General features: G+C 46.1%; 1 pseudogene; it reads right to left on the reverse strand.

Annotated features, from left to right (window-relative positions):
* Positions 1-9,255: 9,255 nt before the first annotated feature.
* On the reverse strand, positions 9,256-9,694 carry LOC130030703 (immunoglobulin heavy variable 1-2-like; annotated as a pseudogene).
* Positions 9,695-21,439: the final 11,745 nt, after the last annotated feature.

Here is a 21,439-nt window from a genome sequence, read left to right on the forward strand (position 1 = left end):
GGTGGGGAGCAGAGTCCCCGAGTCTCAGGTCCCTGATGACCAAACCCAGCTGTCCTGTAAACAGGCCCCTTCCCTTTCTTGATACTCAGTGGTGGCTCTTCTTCTTTCTCTGTGAAATATTTGTGGTAGAAATATGGGTGTAGCCAGGTTTATTCTTACAGTGAATTCTGAAAGAACTTGGTTCAATTCAATGTCAGTGAAATATTACAGTCATTTCTTCTCACAATTACCTTGGATGAAAATTCCTTTTCCTGGAGCAGATTTACCCAGAATTATTTTTTCAGTGCCGTTGTTAGAACACATATGCTCCCTGATGATGGGTGACTTGCCTGGTGTGGTTGGCCTGGTAATAGTACCTGATCCTGCTCTGTCTATCTATACCTCATAGACCAGCATGAACCTCAGGAGCCTGTACTGGGTCATCACTGAGGAATCCTGACCCTGTCAGGAGCATAGAAAGATCTAGTGGAGGACCCTCAGCACACAGTCTATTGGGCCTGGAACCGGGTCTTAGTGTTGAGACTCACACATTCTATAAGGGCACAAGTGTGCTGGCCCTGAGAAGCACCAGGCATGACCCTCCACCCCCTCCCAAATGCACAGAACCTAGACATAGGCTGTGTCACATACGTGGGCCCCCTAATTCCATGAAGAACCAGAAGGTTGAGTTCATTCTAAGGGGCCAGAAAATATGCTCTAAAATTTTATGTTTAAAAAAGTCAGCATTAAGTATCAGAAGCAATCTACACACTCATTAGGGTCTACAAAATTCTGCCTAAGACACAAAGATACACAGACACCAACTCAGGCAACGTGAGGATTGAGATGGATGACTTCAAACCTCATGTACCAGTGGCTATAGGATTCATATCCACACTCGTGTATAAGCACGTGAGTCACTGTGTCTGTCCCTAGGTGTCTGTCCCAGAGCTCCTGCAAGGGCAAGACAGCGAATCCTCACAGACCTGACCCACCTGCGCTGTCTCTGTATCTCCACAGTCAGCAGTTTCCAGGGGTGCTGGGCCCCCAGACCTCAGAAAGGGCGCTGGACTGCCTGGGGAATGTTGGGAATATTTCCTACAGCTGCTGCACCAAAACCAGTAGGACACTTTCTTAATAACTGCTTAAAAAGTTGTTAGAAATGCCATAAAGTCTGCATATTGATCTTGTTTACAGTACTGGCTCTATGCAACCCTTGCCACAGAACAATGTACTGATCACTCACCCCAGGTGCTTTCTGTTGTCTCAGTAATTCCTCTTTCCCACCCTACCCAGCCTCTCACATGTTGCCAGACAATGCATACAGGTTAAACGGGTCATATAGAGACTGCTTCATTGCTGAGGAGTGATCCACTGTATCAACATATTGAGCTTGTTTCTACACACATGAATGTGCACCTGGAATTTGCTCAGTGCCTGGCAGTTATAAAGATACTCAGTCTCACTCTGTAGATTGGGAGAGGTGAAGACGTGTTGATAGCATTATGGAAAAAACATAACAGATGAAAATTAGAGAGCAGCTAATGAACAGCTATCTCTCACTTATCAGAGAACTGAAGTAATGTTGCCAAATTCAAAGTAGAAATGGGACAACTCAGATGCTGTTTTAATTTACTACTATAAAGCCAAAGACTTTGGTGACTTTGTTCTCTGTCCCTCATGGTTAGTCTTAAAAGTTTAGACAGTCCTGTTTGCAAGTTATCCTCAACATCCTTGACCAAGTACATAGCCTGGAAAGTTTCTTCATTGATGTTTTCAAAAACATGAAGGGGGAGGAGGTGGACCACACTTGGTGGTAATCAGGGTTTCTTCCTGACTCTGTGCTCAGAGAATCATTGTTGTGTGGCTAGGGGTTTGTGTGTCTGGCAGGGAGAGTGAGGGGTGGCAAATGATATCCATATTGATCAGGCCAAATGCAAGGCAAGGCCCTGCCCACTGTACCATCTCTCTGTCCCCAGTTAGGCCATTTATTGAACACAAAATCTGCTATATTACCCCGGCACCTTGGCTCCAGACACTTGGGCCATTGTTTCCTTTAACAAGTGGAAGAGATTGATAGCTTAAGAGCATGACTGGGATATTCACACCGCTGTGGCCTTAGGGTGATTACACATCCAGCGATTATATTTAAAGCATGACAATGTGATGGTAATTTCCTACTCTATTCTTTCCTGGAGCACAGACCTGAGAGTTTTCTAATCTTGCCTGCTTTAGAATCCCTTTAGATAGTCCCAGAATACTCAGGGGACTATGCCAACAATAGGATTGTTATTAATGGGAAAGTGTCCCATCAGTTGCCTGGAGGTTAGAAGTTCTCCCTGGCACAGCCCCTTGGCCACTAGAGGAATCTACCTGTAGAGAGTTCCCCAGGTCCCAACTTCTCTGACATTTCTAAGTATAATGTAGATAATTTGGCCTTGATTTGTTGGTGCCCAATGGCTCAAGACTTGGGAAAGAGGAGCTCTGTTGTCAGCAATACTTCAATCTTGCCTCTGCCTTATAGCATCAAGGCCAGTGCTCCAGCTTCTCCAGTCATAAGTATCCGCTGCTTCTCTCTGCCACCTGCTCTTTAGTACACACACACAGGCATTCTCCCTCAGCCCCTATGGACCATTTATCTCCTAATAAACTGTCATATGACTAAGGGTCTAGGACACATGTGGGCGGGCGGCTATGTCTTGGCCATGCTGCACTCATAAATCTTTGAGCATCTACTGCCCAAGACAGATGGACCATATCCTCATTCCCAGAGTCCCTGTAGTAAGGCGGTAACTGCATTCAGGGAGATGGGGTCCACGTATTTGATCAATGTCCTTTGCAAGGGGGACGTTTCCCCATCCCACGGAGATGCTTCTCACTTCATGTTAAGGCCTCATCAGGGAAGACAGGGCATGGACGAATTATCTGGGATTCTTGAACTCAACACCTTTGAGAGGAGAGGATTTTCCTGAGACTCTAGAGAGGGCAGACGAGATCGGGCACGTTCAGGGTGGTATGGCCGTAGACAAAGACGTATGGCTATACTTAAGTAGGGCCTACTTAAGTATAGCACAGTGGTAGGGCGTTTGCCTTACATGAGGCCAACATGGCCGACCCGAGTTCAATTCCTCTGCCCCTCTCGGAGAACCCGGCAAGCTACCGAGAGTATCTCGCCCGCACAGCAGAGCCTGGCAAGCTGCCCGTGACGTACTTGATATGCCAAACACAGTAACAACAAGTCTTATGATGGAGACGTTACTGGGCCTGCTCGAGCAAATCGAAGAACAACGGGAGGACCATGACCCCGTGACCCTAGAAAGGGCAGAAAACATGCCCCCAGTGTCAGCCAAAACATTTCCTTTCTTCCTCTCATTTACAATGTGAGCTGAGGGTCCCTGGAGGAGATGTTGAAGATAAGAACCTGTGTGCTTTGGACCTCCCCAGAACAGGAAACTGAAAGTCTCCTCGAGGGACTGAGTTAGGGAAATTGAGGTTCTTGTCTGTCCCAAGACACAGGAGGATGGTTAGACCTGGGTGAGGCTAGGATAGTCCCCCACACCTCTGCTCACCAGGGAGCTATTTGTGTCTCAGTGCCCTGTGTGTGTGCAGCTGGGAAAACCATTCTGAGCCCCTGGCACTTGGTGCTACAGTGCTATTATGAAACAGATCATTCTGTATCTCTCCCATTCTTGCTGATTGATTCATTCAGCATGATATCCTCTAATTTTTTTTTATATTGCAGAAAGTTGAGTAATTTTCAACCCAGTAAGCATGGTTAGGCCCCTAGAGTGTAGACAGGATCAAAACTCTTTCCAGGTGTTCCTCATGGATGTGAAATTTATGAGTAAAATGTCTTCAGGGCAATGCCCCAGACTTTCTTCATCCAGTTGGAAGTGTGTACACTAGAGAGTGGTTGGTCATTTGAGAACGTAGCATTCCCAGTGTCACTTGGACTTGTCCCTACACACAGAGGACAGTGGGGAGACTGAGAACAGTTTGACAATCCAGAACTGTAGATAGCAGTTCAGTCACCAAGGAGACCCATCCAGACACCTGCTCTGTGCAGAGGCAGGAAGGGTGTGTTGAGAACAATCCTCGAGGTCTAATTTCTGGACTGCCCTGTCCCAGGAATATGTCTGTTCCTTTCTGGTCTATCACATTGACAATCCAGGCTGGCCTTCAGGTCAGGCCACTGCTTCTGTGTTCTGCACTGACCTCGGTCGGAACTTTCACCCATACTGTGCTCATCGTGCCTTCAGGAATTGAAGGGTTGTCCTGATTCTTGTATGTTCAATGTTCTTGTAGGGAAAAGAATGAAAATACTCTCACATCAGATATGAGCATTCTCTCTGTCGTTGGGAAGGAATTGTTTTGCTCACTATTTGTAAATTGACCATTTTGATAAATTTGGGAACATTTTTCAAAGTATGAAGGTATGAATCTTGGTTTCAACCTAAGAAGCAAACCTCATAGTCCAACTACAGAAACATGAATATTTCCAGTAGTACTCTGGTCTGCATGACGGATAGCCCATCATGTAGTCATGCTGTCTGAGACTTCCCAGTAGACACTAATAGGAGACATATATATGTGTGTGTGTATATATATATATATATATATATATATATATTCACATATATACATATATTTGGGCTGGAGCGATAGCACAGCGGGTAAGGCGTTTGCCTTGCATATAGTCAACATGGCCGACCGGAGTTCGATTCCTCCTCCCCTCTCGGAGAGCCCGGCAAGCTACTGAGAATATCTCGCCCGCATGGTAAAGCCTGGCAACCTCCCCGTGACGTATTCGATATGCCAAACACAGTAACAACAATTCTTACGATGGAGATGTTACTGGGCCCGCTCGAGCAAATCGATGAATAACGGGAGGACCAGGCCGTGATACATATATTTCTGTTTTTCACTCACCTAGTCTTTACATATGTGCATGGATATGCATCCTTGTATATATTTCCTCGATATCAATTGAGAAAAAGTGATAAATTGTAATTATTTTTCCCAGATTGCAAACCATGCATGAAATTAATGTTCACCCAATACCATCTATTTCCCAGGAATGTTGGTCAATTGATGGCGTCAGACCCCAGGTATACTCAGCTGGGATGCATGAGCCTGGGGTGGAGGGAGCAGTCCCTGAGACCTCGCTCTACGTCCTGTCTGCTGGTTCATGCTACTGACAGCCCTCCTGGGCACACCGCAGACCTTGTGTCTCTCCTTTGGTAATGAACTTCCCCAGAGCTCTACTGAGATGCCCCCAACATAAGGACTTCACAGACCCTGACCCTGACCATTTCCTTACCACCACGTGCTATTATGAAACAGATCATTCTGTATCTTTCCCATTCCTGCTGATTGATTCATTCAGCATGATATCCTTTAATTTTTTTCTATAGGAGAAATGTGACCTTGGTCACATGAAAATGTGATAGGAGAAATGTGACCTTGGTCACATGAAAATATGGGGTTATCTTCTCCACTGGCTCTTGTGCAATGGCAGGATTCCAGCTCAGGAATAAAGAGATATAAAGATGTACAAAGGGGCAGGGCTGCACAAAAATTCCAGAAGGGGCTCTGACCAACACCAGGACTTTATCTCAGAGAAAAGGATTTCTTGCAAATCGCTTGATCACTTGACATCCTGTTACTCATCGATTAGCTCGAGCAGGCATAAGTATCGTCTCCATTCGTCCCTGTCATGTGCTAGTGTAGCCCGATGGCATCTGCCTATTCTGGGAAAATGAAGAGCCAAAAAGCGATCATTCAGCGTCTTAACGAAGAAGTCTGACTATCTCCTAGGTGGGCGGCCAAGTGGTCTTTTGATGTTCCAGAGAAACCAGGCGGTAATGGCTCTGGTTCAGCGTTCGTCTCCAAATCTCATTATATGTCCAGCCCATCTGATTTTTGATGCTTTTGCAAACGAGACAGCATCCTTGATTCTTGCTCATCTATGGAGATCAGAACTCTGGATTCTTTCTCTCATTTGAGTGAAACGTGATACTCCAAGCATAGCTCTTTTGATTCCTCTTTGGGAGACCCGAATTGCATTCTCATCCTTTTTTGTTGGGCCCAGGTCTCTGAGGCATACGTTAATGCAGGAAGAACAGTGGAATCAAAGAGATATGCCCGGAGCCAGAGGTTCTTTGCCCTCTTAGCTATTTCTTTGAACTCTTGAAGGCGTTCCAAGCTGCTCTCTTCCTCCTGCACAACTCAGGTGCCAGGTCATTCGTCATGTTGACTTCTCGACCTAGGTACACATAACTATTGCCTCCATTCGAAAAGGTCGTTTCATTGATAGCGAATGGAACGTCAGGAACGAGACTGATTCTCATAACATTGTCTTCATGAGATTCAGCTGTAATACGACCTTCCCACACTCACGGTCGAAGTTGACTAGCATTTGTACTGCTGGCTAAAGTTTGGTGTTATTAGAACGATGTCATCAGCAAAGTGGAGGCGGTGTAGTTGTCAACCGTATATCTTCACTCCCATTCCTTCACAATTCAGTCATCGTATGAAGTTCTCAAGGGTGGTACTGAAGAGTTTTGGTGAAATGGTATCACCCTGCCAAACCCCTCTCGTGACATCAATGATCACTTCTTTGTAGAATGGTGAGATCCTGGTAGTGATTCCGTAATACAGCTCACAGAGGATCCTGATGAGTTTGCTCACCCTGTTTGGCTAGGGCTTCGATGACCGCTTCTGTCTCAATAGAATCAAAGGCCTTCTTTAAATCAATGAATATTAGACAAAGTGGAATATTGAAATCCCGAGAACCCTCAATGAACTTGCTTATGATGTGGATATCGTCGATCGTGCTGAATCCTTTGTGAAAACCGGCTTTGTTGCATGGTTGTCCTACATCTAGTGTTCTGCCAATCCTATTCAGGATGACTCGGGTGAACAGCTTGTAGATGACAATGGGCAGATTGGGCGATAGTTGCCAATGTCGTAGATGTCTCCCTTTTTGAAGAGTAGTACACTCCTGCTGGTTTTCCACGGGGACAAAATCTTGCATTCAGACAGGTAGCATGTGAAGTGTCAAGCCAGTGTACTGATGAGTACTGACTGAAGGTTCTTCAGATGTTCAGGTATGACATTTTCTGGGCCAGGTGCTGTTGATTTCTTCACTGAAATAGTGTGTCGGATTTTGGAAGGGAGAACGTTAGGAAGGACATATTTATCCTGTGAAATTTGGTATGTGGGCAGGTGGACGTGGCTATCAAAGAGATCTGAGTAGAAGTCATGGATAATCTCCATTGCTCTTTTGGAAGATGTAATAGATCCATTAGGACGTCGGAGGGCAGTCATCTTGGTCTTGTAGTTGGAGAAGGACAGGCGGGCATTGCGAATGCTTTTCCCAGCGTCTGCCGAATCTACCAGCACTGCTGTTCTTCTCTCTTTGAGGTCTTCCTTTATCACTTCTCTCCACTGCTTTGCGAGCCCAGACATTCGCTTTCGGTTGCCTAAGGCATACGCCAAGCCACGTTGTAGAATAAGCTCAAGAATTTTCGAAGACAGGCTTTTTTTTGTGGCTATCTCACTCTTGGCGTTCTTCGCACAATCATGGAGGTGCTGAACCAGTTGATCATATTACTCATCAATGTTGTCAACGACGGCATCTTCCCATGTTGCAGCAACAGTGTCAAAGAGCTCCCAGTTGGTGGTCGTTCTGGGAGTTCTCTTCTCAAACTTTGCAGCCCTTTCTCCCCGCTCTGTGAAGTAGAATTTTTCACGAAGAAGACGGTGGTCGGATCCCGTTTGGAATTTGGGGGACAACAGTGACATTGGTCAGGCAAAACTGTCCATTGAATATGATGTGGTTGATTTCGTTGTGGAACAGTCCACCGGGAGACTCCCATGTCCAATGTTTAGATTCATCCTTTCTAAACTGTGTGTGACTACTCATGGTCTTGGTTGACATGATGAATTCAGACAGTCTCTCACCCTGTTTGTTCCATTGTAGACCATGGGTGCTGATGTGAAGTTCTTGGGCTCATCTTCTCAGTCTATCTTGGCATTAAAATCACCAACAATGATCTTTAGAAGTTGTGGTCTTCTTTATAGAACCTCTTCAGTTCCATGTAGAACTTCTCAGTTTCTCCTTCATCATAATTGAATGTTGGTGCGTAGACAACGAAGATAGAAACTGCCGGCAGTCAGTCACATCTATTCAAGTGTAATAGTCCAATTCGGGTTGTTAGGCATTCGAATGAAGCAATGCTCATGGCCAAGTTCGTGTTCACAAGGACACAGATACCAACGATGTCTCTTTTATCTCATGTTCTGAGGAAAAATTCTTTTCCATTGTTGAAAAAGGCATGATGTGATTGATGCCTTCTCATCGCGATCAGACCAATGATCTCGTACTTGATCATTCACGCTTGTACCATCAGGTTCTCGATGGATGCATCTGATGGAACCGCACGTGCATTGAAGGTACAGATAGTCATTTTAGTCTTTCTTTGTTTTGGCATCCTAGTTTGGCCTTGAAATTTTATCAGCCTCTCCTTCCACATCCTTCTCAATGCTGCCATATTAGTGGCTCCTTCAGGGTCAGGGGAATGAGACCCATTGTATTTACTGATTTTGGCATAGAGAATACTCCACGGATAGCTTGCCAGGCTCTACCATGCAGGCAGGATATTCTCGGCAGCTTGCCAGGCTCTCCAAGAGGGATAGAGGCTTTTGGGGCAGCCTCAATTCGCCCTTGTAGGTGTTCCCATGGTTCCAACCATATTTGAACCCCATTATATATGGTGTGGCAATACTGGAAGATGCGTATCGTATTAAGTGTCTTATGATGTGTCACGTGGCCACTTTGTGGCCTGGAGCGTACAGGCAGCTGCGTAGTGGAGGTTGTGAAGGTCCTTACAGATACAGAATTTAAAACAAAATGTGAAACATTGTGAGTCTGTCATGTATAGACCTATAGTTCAGGAACCTGCAATAACCCCCGCTCAAACTTCCATGTGGTTCTTCCTGTACCATCTGGGGCGCTCGACACAAAATTCTAGATGAAAATATGAGTGATGCCAGGTGTTCTCAAGAGAAGCCATCTTCCTCTTGGCTGTTGCTGAAGGATAGAGACAGATCCTGAGCCTTTCCCTCAGATGACGCCTGGCCCTTTGAGCTCCATTCTGTGTCTCAGACCCTGATTCTCTGAGGAGGAAATCAGGAGGATCAGCGTCCCTCTCATCACCTCACCTGGTAGAGCTGCCTCCCCATTAGGTTTCTGACACATTCAGGACATGGTTGTCACACTGTGTCACTCACACAGTAATACATGCCATGTCCTCAGTGCTCAGCCTGCTCAGTTCGATGTAGGCTATGTCCTTGAACATTTCTGCAGTGAGTGTGAGTCTGCCCTGGAACTTCGGTTCGTAGCTTGTTCCACCATCGTAAGGGAGTATGTATCGCATCCACTCAAGACCTTCTCCCTGAGCCTGGCGCATCCAGTGCATATAGTCTTGGATGAAGGTGTATCCGGACGCCTTGCAGAAGATCTTCACTGATGTCCCATGTTTTGCCACCTTAGCTCCTGACTGCACCAGCTGTACTTGGGAGTTCACACCTGTGGACACAGACAGGAGTGGGTGGGCTCCACTTGGCTGGCCCCATTCCCTCAGCCTAAGGCATGGGGACACTTACCTGTAGCCATTGCCACAAGGAAGAGAATTTTCCAGGTCCAGTCCATGGTTGGGACTGTGCACTAAGGGGCTTCTGAAGGTGTGGGTGTTTTGGCTGTGTGAGGTTGTTAGGACACAGACACATCTCTATTTAACTCAGTGTCCTTCATCTAATTTGCATATTCATGAGGAGGTAGAATTCATAGCTGACGACCTGGTCCAACCTGAGAAGGGGCTGGTAGAGGTCACTGGGTCCATCCTCAAGGAGAGTGAAGAGGTCCACGTTCTGATCCTTGATTGAGGAGATGAGACTCTGTCCTGTCCCAGGACTCTGTGCAAACAGAGCTCCCACTCAGTAGGGCCAAACCCTGTCAGTACCTTCTTCTCAGGGTCCCCCACATCTTTATGACCTGGACACATCTGGTCAAACCTGGGCTCTGAGGTTATTTCAGGAAACCTATAACTCCCCAAGGTATACTACAATGAGACTGCAAAACCACCGTAATCCCAGTGGTTTCCATTGGAGATATTAAGAAGTCCAGACACACCACTTGCATACAGGTTTTACTGCCTTATCAACATGATAAATGTTCCTCCCAAAATGGTTAAGTATGCACAATATAACCTTCTGTGTCCTATACTTATTTTTATTTTGGTTTTCTCAACAAAGCAAAATTTAGTTTTCTGGGTTTTTGAATAATTATTTTTTTCTATTAAATCACTGTGAGCTAGACCCTTACAAAGCTATTTGTGATTTGATTTCATGTTTCTGAAGAGAAACCTTTTCCATCTCTGTACCCACTTCAGGCCTGCAACTGTGTGTTCTTGGGACTTGGAACCCCTGCAGCCTGGTCCCCATCCTGCAGGGAGAGTCTCTGGGCTCCCAGGGGCATTAACCTCTTGGCATCTCTAATACAGGATTGAATCCTGGGAATTCATTTCAGAAGCCTTCAGGGTCAGGTGAATGAGACCCATTGTAATTACTGGTTTTGGCATATCGAATACACAACGGATAGCTTGCCAGGTTCTGCTGTGCGGGCGAATACTCTCGGTAGCTTGCCAGTCTTTCTGAGAGGGATAGAGGCTTTTGGGCAACCTCTAATCACCCTCGTAGATGTTACCATATTTGAACCCTATCAAATATGGTACGGCAATTCCGGAAGATGGGTATTTAGTGACTTATGATGCGCCGCGCAGCGGCGAAGCGACTGCGCGGTTCCGGAAAGGGTCTTGGAGTGTGGCGGCGGCTGGGTAGTGGAGGTAGTGTCAGTACTGGAGGTCTGCCAGTGGGATATTTATCTGGTCCCGGTAGGGGTAGGGTGGGTCTTCTGTGCGCAATCCTATCCCTGGGTCTCTTGTGGTTGGTGGAAGCAGACAGGGAAGGGTAGGGTGGGGTTCCTTATTATAATCCCTTTGTCACCTGTGGTTGGTGGAAGCAAGCAGAGAATCTCTGTCCCTGGGTCCATTGAGCCAGGAGTCCAAAGTCTCAGAGAGTTCCTCTTATCTTGTTCTGTGGGACTTAGGTCGTGCATGAGTAATTACAATGAGTCTCATTGTAATTACAATGGGTCTCATTCACCAGACCCTGAAGGCTTCACTAACACAGCAGCACTGAGAAGGATAAGAAAGGAGAGGCCTATAAAATCTCAAGGCCAAACTAGGCTGCCACAATGAAGGAAGACAAAAATGATCATCTGTACTTTCAATGCACGTATACTAGCATCAGATGCATCCATCGAGGACCTGATGGTACAAGTGCGAATGATCAAGTACGACATCATTGGTCTGACCAAGACAAGAAGGCACGAATCTCATCATGCCGTTTTCGACACTGGAGAACAATTGTTCCTCGGAACATGTGATAAAAGAGGTGTCGGAGGCGTCGGTGTCCTTGTCAACACAAACTTGGCCAAGAGCATTGATTCATTCGAATGCCTAACAACCCGAATCGGATGTTTACATGTGAATAGATGTGGCTCACTGTCGGCAGTTTCTATCTTCATTGTCTACACAACAACATCTAATTATGATAAAGGAGAAATTGAGAAGTTCTACATGGAGCTGGAGAAGTTCTATAAAGAAGACCACACCTTCTACAAGATCATTGTGGGTGATTTAAATGCCAAGATAGGACCGAGAAGATCAGCTGAAGAACTTCACATTGGGACCCATGGCCTAGAATGGAACGAACAGGCTGAGAGACTGAGTTCATCATGTCGACCAAGACCATCCATGGTAACTCACAGTTCCAGAAGGCTGAATCGAAACGTTGGACATGGGAGTCTCCCGGTGGACGATTCCACAACGAAAGAGACCACATCATATTCAATCCACGGTTTTCCCTGACCAATGTCGCTGTTGTCCCAAAATTCCGAACGGGATCGGACCACCGTCTCCTTCGTGCAAAATTCTACCTCACAGAGCGGGGAGAAAGGACTGCAAAGTTTAAAAAGAGAACTCCCAGAACAACCACCAACCGGGAGCTCTTTGGCACTATTACAGCAACATGGGAAGATGCCATTGTTGACAACATTGACGAGGAGTAAGATCGACTGGTTCAGCACCTCCATGACTGTGTGAAGAATGCCAAGAGTGAGATAGCCACCAAAAAACGTCCTGTCTTCGAAAACTCTTGAGCTTATTCACCAACGTGGTTTGGTGCATGCCTCAGGCAACCGCAAGCGAATGTCCCAGATCACAAAGCAGGACAGAGATGCGATCAAGGAAGACCTCAAGGAGAGAAGAGCAGAAGTGCTGGTAGATGTGGCAGAAGCCAGGAAAAGTATTCGTAACGAACGACTGTCCTTCGCCAACTATAAGACCAAGATGACTGCCCTCCGACGTCTTGATGGATATATCACATCCTCCAGAACAGCAATGGAGAAGATTGTCCATGAATTCTACTCAAATCTCTTAGACAGCCATGTCCACTTGCTGACATACCAAATTCCACAGGCTGGATACGTCGTTCCCAATGTTCTCCCTTCCGAAATCCGACACGCCATTTTGTCAGTAAAGAAGCAAACAGCACCCAGTTCAGACAAGGTCAGACATGAACACCTGAAGAACCTGCCATTAGTACTCATCAATACACTGGCTTGGCTCTTCACACGCTACCTGTGTGAATGCAAGTTTCTATCTCATTGGAAAACCAGCAGGACTGTACTACTGACCAAGAAGGGAGACATCCGCGACATTGGCAACTATCACTCGATCTGCCTATTGTCTGTCATCTACAAGTTGTTCACTCGAGTCATCCTAAATAGGATTGGCAGAACACTAGATGAAGGACAACCATGCGAGCAAGCTGGGTTCCACAAAGGATTCAGCACCATCGACCATATCCACATAATAACCAAGCTCATTGAGGTTTCTCGGGAGTTCAAGATGCCGCTCTTTCTAACGTTCATTGATTTAAAGAAGGCCTTTGATTCTGTTGAGACAGCAGCAGTCATAGAAGCCCTAGCCAATCAGGGCATTCAAACAATACATCAAGATCCTCTGTGACCTATATTACGGATTCACTACCAGGATCTCACCATTCTACAAAGAAGTAATCATTGATGTCAAGAGAGGGATTCGGCAGGGTGATACCATTTCACTGAAACTCTTCAGTGCCTCCCTCGAGAACATCATGCGATGACTGGAATGGGAAGGAATGGGAGTGAAAGTATATGGTCAGCAACTACACCACCTCCACTTTGCTGATGACATTGTTTTCATAACGCCAAACATTAGCTAAGCGGCACAAATGCTGGCCGACTTCGACTGTGAGTGTGGAAAGGTCGGACTACAGCTGAATCTTACAAAGACAATGTTTATGAGAAACAGCCTCGTTCTTGATGCCCCATTCGCTCTCAATGGAACGACCATCTCCAAATGCAACAGCTATGTGTACCTAGGTCGAAAAGTCAACATGACAAATAACCTGGCACCCGAGCTGTTCAGGAGGAAGAGAGCGGCTTGGAACACCTTCAAGAGCATCGAAGAAATAGCTAAGAGGACGAAGAACCTCCGGCTCTGGGTACAAATCTTTGATATCAGTGTTTTTCCTGCATTATCATACGCCTCAGAGACCTGGTCCCTATGCAAACAGGATGAGAACGCTATTTGTGTCTCTCAAAGAGGAATTGAAAGAGCTATGCTTGGAATATCACGTTTCACTCAAAAGAGAGAAAGAATTCGGAGTTCCGATCTCCATCAACGATCAAAAATCAGGGACACTGTCTCGTTTTCCAAGGTGTCAAAAATCAGATGGGCTGGTCACCTAATAAGATTTAGAGATGACCCCTGGACTAGAGCTGTTACTGACTGGATTCCACTGGATGTCAAAAGACCGAGTGGCCGCCCACCTAAGAGATGGTCAGACTTCTTCATCAAGATCATGAACAATCAGTTTGAGGCTCTTCGTGTTCCTAGAGCGAACAGACGCCATTGGGCTACACTAGCAGGCGACAGGGACAATTGGAGACGTCACTGTGCTCCGCTCGAGCAAAGTGACAATTAACGGGAAGTCAAGTGATCAAGTGGTCAAGTGAATAATAATAATAGTAATAATAATAATTCAATGGGCTGGAGTGTATCCTTTGCAGCCTGGAGGCCCAGGTTCATTTCCTGGTACCCCATAGTACCATGAACCCTGCAAGAGCAACCCCTAGGAATGGATCACTAAGATGCTCACTGGCACCGCTGGGTAAGGCCCAACCCCACCGCCCCACAACACAAAGAGTTCTTAAAGCCCAGCTACAAGCAATCCAATTTTTAAAATGGATTTAAGATCTGAACTCACACCTGTGAAGATAAGCAGATAGCATTACGCTCATGAAAATGATGCTCAATGTTATTCACTGTTGGAAAACTGCAATTAAAACAACAACATACTTGGGAGCCAGAGAGGTAGTATAGTGGGCAGGGCACTTGAGTCACACAAAGCAGGCCTGGGTTAAATCCCAGTACCAGATAGAGTCCCACTGAGCTTTGCCAGGACTGAGGCCAGAGCTCTGCTAGGTGTGACTCCTCCCTCAACAACAACAACAACAACAACAACAACAACAAAGAAAGCTTCAACCTTGGGGCTGGAGTGATAGTACAGTGGGTACGGAGTTTGCCTCGCACACTGCTGACCCACGTTCAATTTCCAGCATCCTATCTGGTCCCCTGAGCACCACCAGGAGTAATTCCTGAGTGCAGAGCCAGCAGTAATTCCTGAGTGCAGAGCCAGCAGTAACCCCTGAGGGGTGTGACCCAAAAAGAAAAACAGAAAGAGCTACAACCTTTCAGAAGGGTGAAAATTCAGAATACCAGCACTGCCAAATGCTGGTAAAGATACATAGTAACAGAAGATCTCATTCATTGTTGGTGGGAACACAAAATTGTGCAGTCGTCACCTTTATTCCCAGCAGAAGCATGAGAGTCCCGATGGAGAGGAAGTAATAACAAAGTGTATATACTTGTTTTTTTTAAGTTGGTATAAATATTATAATACAGAGAAAAATGATCCCCCCACCGAGAAGAAGAAAAATATGTAAAAACAAATGAAAAAGAAAAAAAGAAAGTGACTTACTGTCCCTTCTCCCCCTGCCCCTGGCACCGCCTAGGATCACTTGGAACAGAGCGCCCCCTGGTGGCCGTAGTCACCTCTACAGCTGCCCTGTGTCCCTCAGCAGGTTTGTGACTGTACTCACAGTGACTTGCCCTCACTGTGTGTCTTTTGCACAATAATACACGGCTGTGTCCTCAGTTACCGAGTTGCTCAGTTTTAGGTAAACTTGGTTCTTGGAGGTGTCCCTGGTGATGCTGAGTCGGGACTTAAGACTTGGGTTATAGTCTGTGCTTCCACCATTACATATAGTACCAATCCAATCCAGACCCTTTCCAGGGGCCTGGCGGACCCAGTACACACTATAGCTGGTTAGAGAGAATCCAGAGACGGAGCAGATGAGGGACAGCGTTTGCGAGGGCGTCACCAGGGTTGGTCCCAACTCCTGCAGCTGTATCTGCGACAGGACACCTAGGGACAGAGACCCACAGAGAGTCACGGGTTCAGAGGCCCCATGCCCACCTTGGAGCCTCTGTCCAGGGGATACTCACATCTGGGAGCTGCCACCAGAAAGAGGAGGAACCAGTGCTGATGCATGTTCCTGGCCACGAGGTCCATGATCTCAGAGACCATGTCAGTGGAAGAGGGAGCCCAAGTTGGGGTGAGTGTGAACATGGTTTTAACCCTGGGTCTGGAGAGCAGATTTGCATGGGGGAGCCTCTGTAGAGGAAGAAGGGGACTCGGGGGAGGCTGGTGTGTGGCCTCCCTGGGAGGAGGTGCTGACTTTGGCTCAGAGCACTTGGGCCTGTCCCTGGGCCAGGAAATCTGGGCCTCTTCCTCCAGCACAGGAAACGTGCTGAGGAGCTCTCAGGAAACAAGAATTGCTGAGGCGGAAACGGCAACAGTGGAGGAGAGTCCCCGTGTCTCAGGTCCCTGATGACCAAACCCAGTCCTCCCAGGGCCTCTATCCTATAGACAGGCCCCTGACCCTCAGTGGTGGCTACTGTTCTCCTACTTCATAAGATAATACTGGCACGTAATACACAGTATAATTGTCACAGTAAATTATGACTTATTCTGGTCCAATCCATGGTTAATCAATTTTCAGTCTATTTACTCTTGTCCTCATTTTTTTTCTAATTCTAAAAATACATGTTAAATAAATTGCCTTTTTAGTTTTTGAAGTTTAAGTCAGTGTGGGTTTGCATGTCATTGTGAAAAAGGATGAAGAATTCTTTTTTATTTCCTGTTTTCTCCTGGGTTGATAGCATAACAGGTAAGGCATTTGCCTACCGGGGTTTGATTCCTCCACCCCTCTCGGAGAGCCTGGAGAGCTACCTAGAGTATTCTGCCTGCACGGCAAAGCTTCACAAGCTACCCATGATGTATTCGATATGCCAAAAACAGTAACAGCAAGTCTCACAATGGAGACGTTTCTGGTGTCCACTAGAGAAAATTCATGAACAACGGGAGGACAGTGACAGTGACAGTTACTCTCTCATCTTGCATGAACATTTCTTCACGTGGGGGCAGCTTTAATCCTTTTTGTCCAAGATGGTTGTCAGGGTGGATTTGTTTATTCTCTTTTATATTGGGACAAGGAAGATGCTTCTGCCCAGGTGACCTTCCTGGTGTGGTTGTCCTGGCCAATGGCACCTAAAACTGCTCTGTCCTATGTACAACTCAGTGTCCAAAAGATGATCATGAACATCAGGACCTTTTCCTTGGGGTTCATCACCGAAGAATTCCAACCCTGTACGATGCTTAGAAAGACACAGTAAAGAGTCCTCAGCACACAATCTATTGGGTCAGAGTTTTGGTCTTTCTGCAGATTCACACATTATATACAAGTACAGTGTGCAAGCTTTGAGCAGTGACTCGTGAGGCCCTATCCTGCTCCCAAATGCCTAGAACTGAGACACAGACTATGTCACATACTATACCCCTAATCCATGGAACACCAGAGGGTTCAGTTAAATCTAATGTGCCAGAGAGTTCGCTTTATCATTTGACGTTTAAAAAAGTCAGCATTAAGTATCAAAAGTAATCAAAGCACTCAAAAAGTTCAACAAAATTCTACTAAAAATAAACACATAGGTAGAGAAAGAGCAACTTTGGCTACATGATTATTGAGATGGATGAATATTACACCTCATATACAAGGTGTTTCTAATAGAATTAATACACGTTCTCTTACATAAAGCACATGACTCGCTGTGGATCTGTCCCAGAACACCTGCAAGCCCAGGACGGTGAATCCTCACAGATCTGACTCAGCTTCACTGTCTTGTGAGTTCCATCACTGGCAACAGTTTCCGGGGGGAGATGGACCCCCAGACCTCAGATATAATCTGGATGGAGTGGAGATGCACAATAATGGGACCGTTTCCTAAAGCTACTTCACCATATCAACAGGAACTTTCTTAAATCTATGAAAACTTCTTTACAACCAACGACTATAACTGTAGATTTTAAAAATATTTTTTAAATTATTTTCAATATAATAAATAAGATGAATTTATTTTTTCAATGCTTCTTGACCCATTTTCTGTGTGTTTCAGTCTTAGAGATCACTTATCATTTAAATCACTTAACTTCCCGTTAGTCATCGATTTGCTCGAGCGGGTGCCAGTAACGTCTCCATTTGTCCCTGTCGCGTGCTAGTGTAGCCCAATGGCATCTGTTCGCTCCGGGAACATGAAGGGCCTCAAAACGATCGTTCATGATCTTGACGAAGAAGTCTGACCATCTGGTAGGTGGGCGGCCACGCAGTCTTTTGACATCCCTTGGAATCCAATCAGTAACAGCTCTAGTCCAACGGTCGTCTTTAAATCTCATTACGTGACCAGCCCATCTGATTTTCGACACCTTGGCATATGAGACAGCGTCCCTGATCCTTGATCGTCGACGGATGCCAGAACTCCGGATTCGTTCTCTCATTTGAGTGAAACGTGATATTCCAAGCATAGCTCTATCTATTCTTCTTTGGGAGACCTGAATAGCATTCTCATCTTGTTTGCGTAGGGCCCAGGTCTCTGAGGCATATGTTAATGCAGGAAGAACAGTGGAATCAAAGAGATGTGCCCGGAGCCGGAGGTTCTTCATCCTCTTAGCTATTTCTTCAACGTTCTTGAAGGCGTTCCAAGCCGCTCTTTTCCTCCTGCCCAGTTCGGGTGCCAGGTCATTTGTCATGTTGACTTCTCGACCTAGGTACACATAGCTGTTGCATTCGGAGATGGTCGTTCCATTGAGAGCGAATGGGGCGTCAGGAACAAGGCTGTTTCTCATAAACATTGTCTTCGTAAGATTCAGCTGTAGTCCTACCTTACCACACTCACGGTCAAAGTCGGCCAGCATTTGTGCCGCTTGGCTGATGTTTGGTGTTATTAAAACAATGTCATCAGCAAAGCGAAGGTGGTGTAGTTGCCGACCATCTATCTTCACTCCCATTCCTTCCCATTCCAGTCGTCGCATGATGTTCTCGAGGGTGGCACTGAAGAGTTTCGGTGAAATGCTATCACCCTGCCGAACCCCTCTCTTGACATCAACGATCACTTCTTTGTAGAATGGTGAGATCCTGGTAGTGAATCTGCAATACAGCTCATGGAGGATCCTGATGTATTTGGCTTGAATGCCCTGATTGGCTAGGTCTTCAATGACCGCTTCCATCTCAACAGAATCAAAGGCCTTCTTTAAATCAATGAACGTTAAACAGAGCGGCATCTGGAACTCCTGAGAAAACTCAATGAGCTTGGTTATCGTGTGGATATGGTCGATGGTGCTGAATCCTTTGCGGAACCCGGCTTCCTCGCATGGTTGTCCTTCATCTAGTGTTCTGCCAATCCTATTTAGGATGACTCGAGTGAACAACTTGTAGATGACAGACAATAGGCAGATAGGGCGATAGTTGCCAATGTCATGGATGTCTCCCTTTTGAACAGTAGTATGGTCCTGCTGGTTTTCCATTGGGACAGAACCTTGCATTCAGACAGGTAGCGAGTGAAGAGCCGAGCCAGAGTATTGATGAGTACTGACGGCAGGTTCTTCAGGTGTTCAGGTCTGACCTTGTCTGGGCCGGCTGCTGTTTGTTTCTTTACCGACGAAATGGCATGTCGGATTTCGGAAGGGAGAACATTGGGAACGACATATCCATCCTGTGGAATTTGGTATGTCAGCAAGTGGACATGGCTATCGAAGAGATTTGAGTAGAAGTCATGCATAATCTTCTCCATTGCCGTTCTGGAGGATTTGATGGATCCATCAGGACATCGGAGGGCAGTCATCTTGGTCTTGTAGTTGGCGAAGTACAGGCGGGCATTAAGAATACTTTTCCTGGCATCTGCCGCATCTACCAGTACTTCTGCTCTTCTCTCTTTGCGGTCTTCCTTGATCACATCTCTGCACTGCTTTGCGAGCTCGGACGTTAGCTTGCGGTTGCCTGAGGCATGCGCCAAACCACGCTGGCGAATTAGCTCAAGAATTTTCGAAGATAGGCGATTTTTTGTGACTATCTCTCTCTTGGCGTTCCTCGCACATTCATGGAGGTGCTGAACCAGTCAATCGTATTCCTCGTCAATGTTGTCAACAATGGCATCTTCCCATGTTGCCGCAATAGTGCCAAAGAGTTCCCAGTTGGTGGTCTTTCTGGGAGTTCTCTTTTTGAACTTTGCAGCCCTTTCTCCCCGCTCTGTGAAGTAGAATTTTGCACGAAGGAGACGGTGGTCCGATCCCGTTCAAAATTTTGGGACAACAGCGACATCAGTCAGGCAAAACCCTCGATTGAATATGATGTGGTCTATTTCGTTGTGGAATCGTCCACCGGGAGACTCGCATGTCCATCGTTTAGATTCTGCCTTCTGGAACTGTGAGTTACCATGAATGGTCTTGGTCGACATGATGAACTCAGACAGTCTCTCACCCTGTTCGTTCCATTCTAGGCCATGGGTCCCGATGTGAAGTTCTTCAGCTGATCTTCTCGTCCTATCTTGGCATTTAAATCACCCACAATGATCTTGTAGAAGGTGTGGTCTTCTTTATAGAACTTCTCTAGCTCCATGTAGAACTTCTCGATTTGTCTTTCATCATAATGAGATGTTGGTGCGTAGACAACGAAAATAGAAACTGCAGGCAGTGAGCCACTTCTATTCAAATGTAAACGTCCGATTCGGGTTGTTAGGCATTCGAATGTATCAATGCTCTTGGCCAAGTTTGTGTTGACATGGACACCGACGCCTCCAATGCCTCTTTTATCGCATGTTCCGAGGAACAATTGTTCTCCAGTGTCGAAAACGGCATGATGAGATTCGTGCCTTCTTGTCTAGGTCAGACCAATGATGTCGTACTTGATCATTTACGCTTGTACCATCAGGTCCTCGATGGATGCATCTGATCCTAGCATACGTGCATTTCTCCCACCACCACAGGTGACAAAGGGATTCTAATCAGGAGCCCCACCCTACCCTTCCCTGTCTGCTTCCATCAACCACCCAGGGATCGAATTGTGCACAGGAGACCCACCCTACCCAGAATAATACCCCACTGGCCGACTTCCACTCTCGACACTACTTCCACTACCCAGCTGTCGCCACACTCCAGGATGCTTTCCGGACCCGCGCGGCCGCAAGCGGCCGTGCAACACATCATAAGACACTAAATACCCATCTTCTGGAATTGTCGTACCATATTTGATAGGGTTCAAATATGGTAACACCTACAAGGGTGATTAGAGGTCACCCCAAAAGCCTCTATCCCTCTCGGAAAGACTGGCAAGCTACCGAGAGTATTCCGCCCGCACGGAAGAGCCTGGCAAGCTATCCGCTGTGTATTCAATATGCCAAACCAATAACTACAACTGGTCTCATTCACCTGACCCTGAAGGCTTCACCGACATGGCAGCACTGAGAAGGATGAGAAAGGAGAGGCCGACAAAATCTAAAGGCCGACCTAGGCTGCCACAACGATAGAAGTCTTAGAGATGCATACTAAAAATATCCTTTTTTATTAATTGTAATTTATTAGAAAGAAGGTAAGAAATCAGAAATGAATGAAAGGCTAGATCATTCATTTTTATTTTCTCTTTTTTAGACACTGCTGGCACAAAAATTAGCTTTAAATTTTGTTCATAATAGCAATTTGTGCGAGTTCAATGAAATGCTTTCCACATGAGTATCCCAAGATCATTTTCCAGGACCACAAATTGATACCTGAGTACTGTAGGTAAAACCAGGACGCAGATAGAAAATAAACACAGAGTACTTCAGGTGTATTCACCAAG

Source organism: Sorex fumeus, unplaced genomic scaffold (assembly GCF_029834395.1).
Source record: "Sorex fumeus unplaced genomic scaffold, SorFum_2.1 ptg000044l, whole genome shotgun sequence".
Taxonomy (NCBI): domain Eukaryota; kingdom Metazoa; phylum Chordata; class Mammalia; order Eulipotyphla; family Soricidae; genus Sorex; species Sorex fumeus.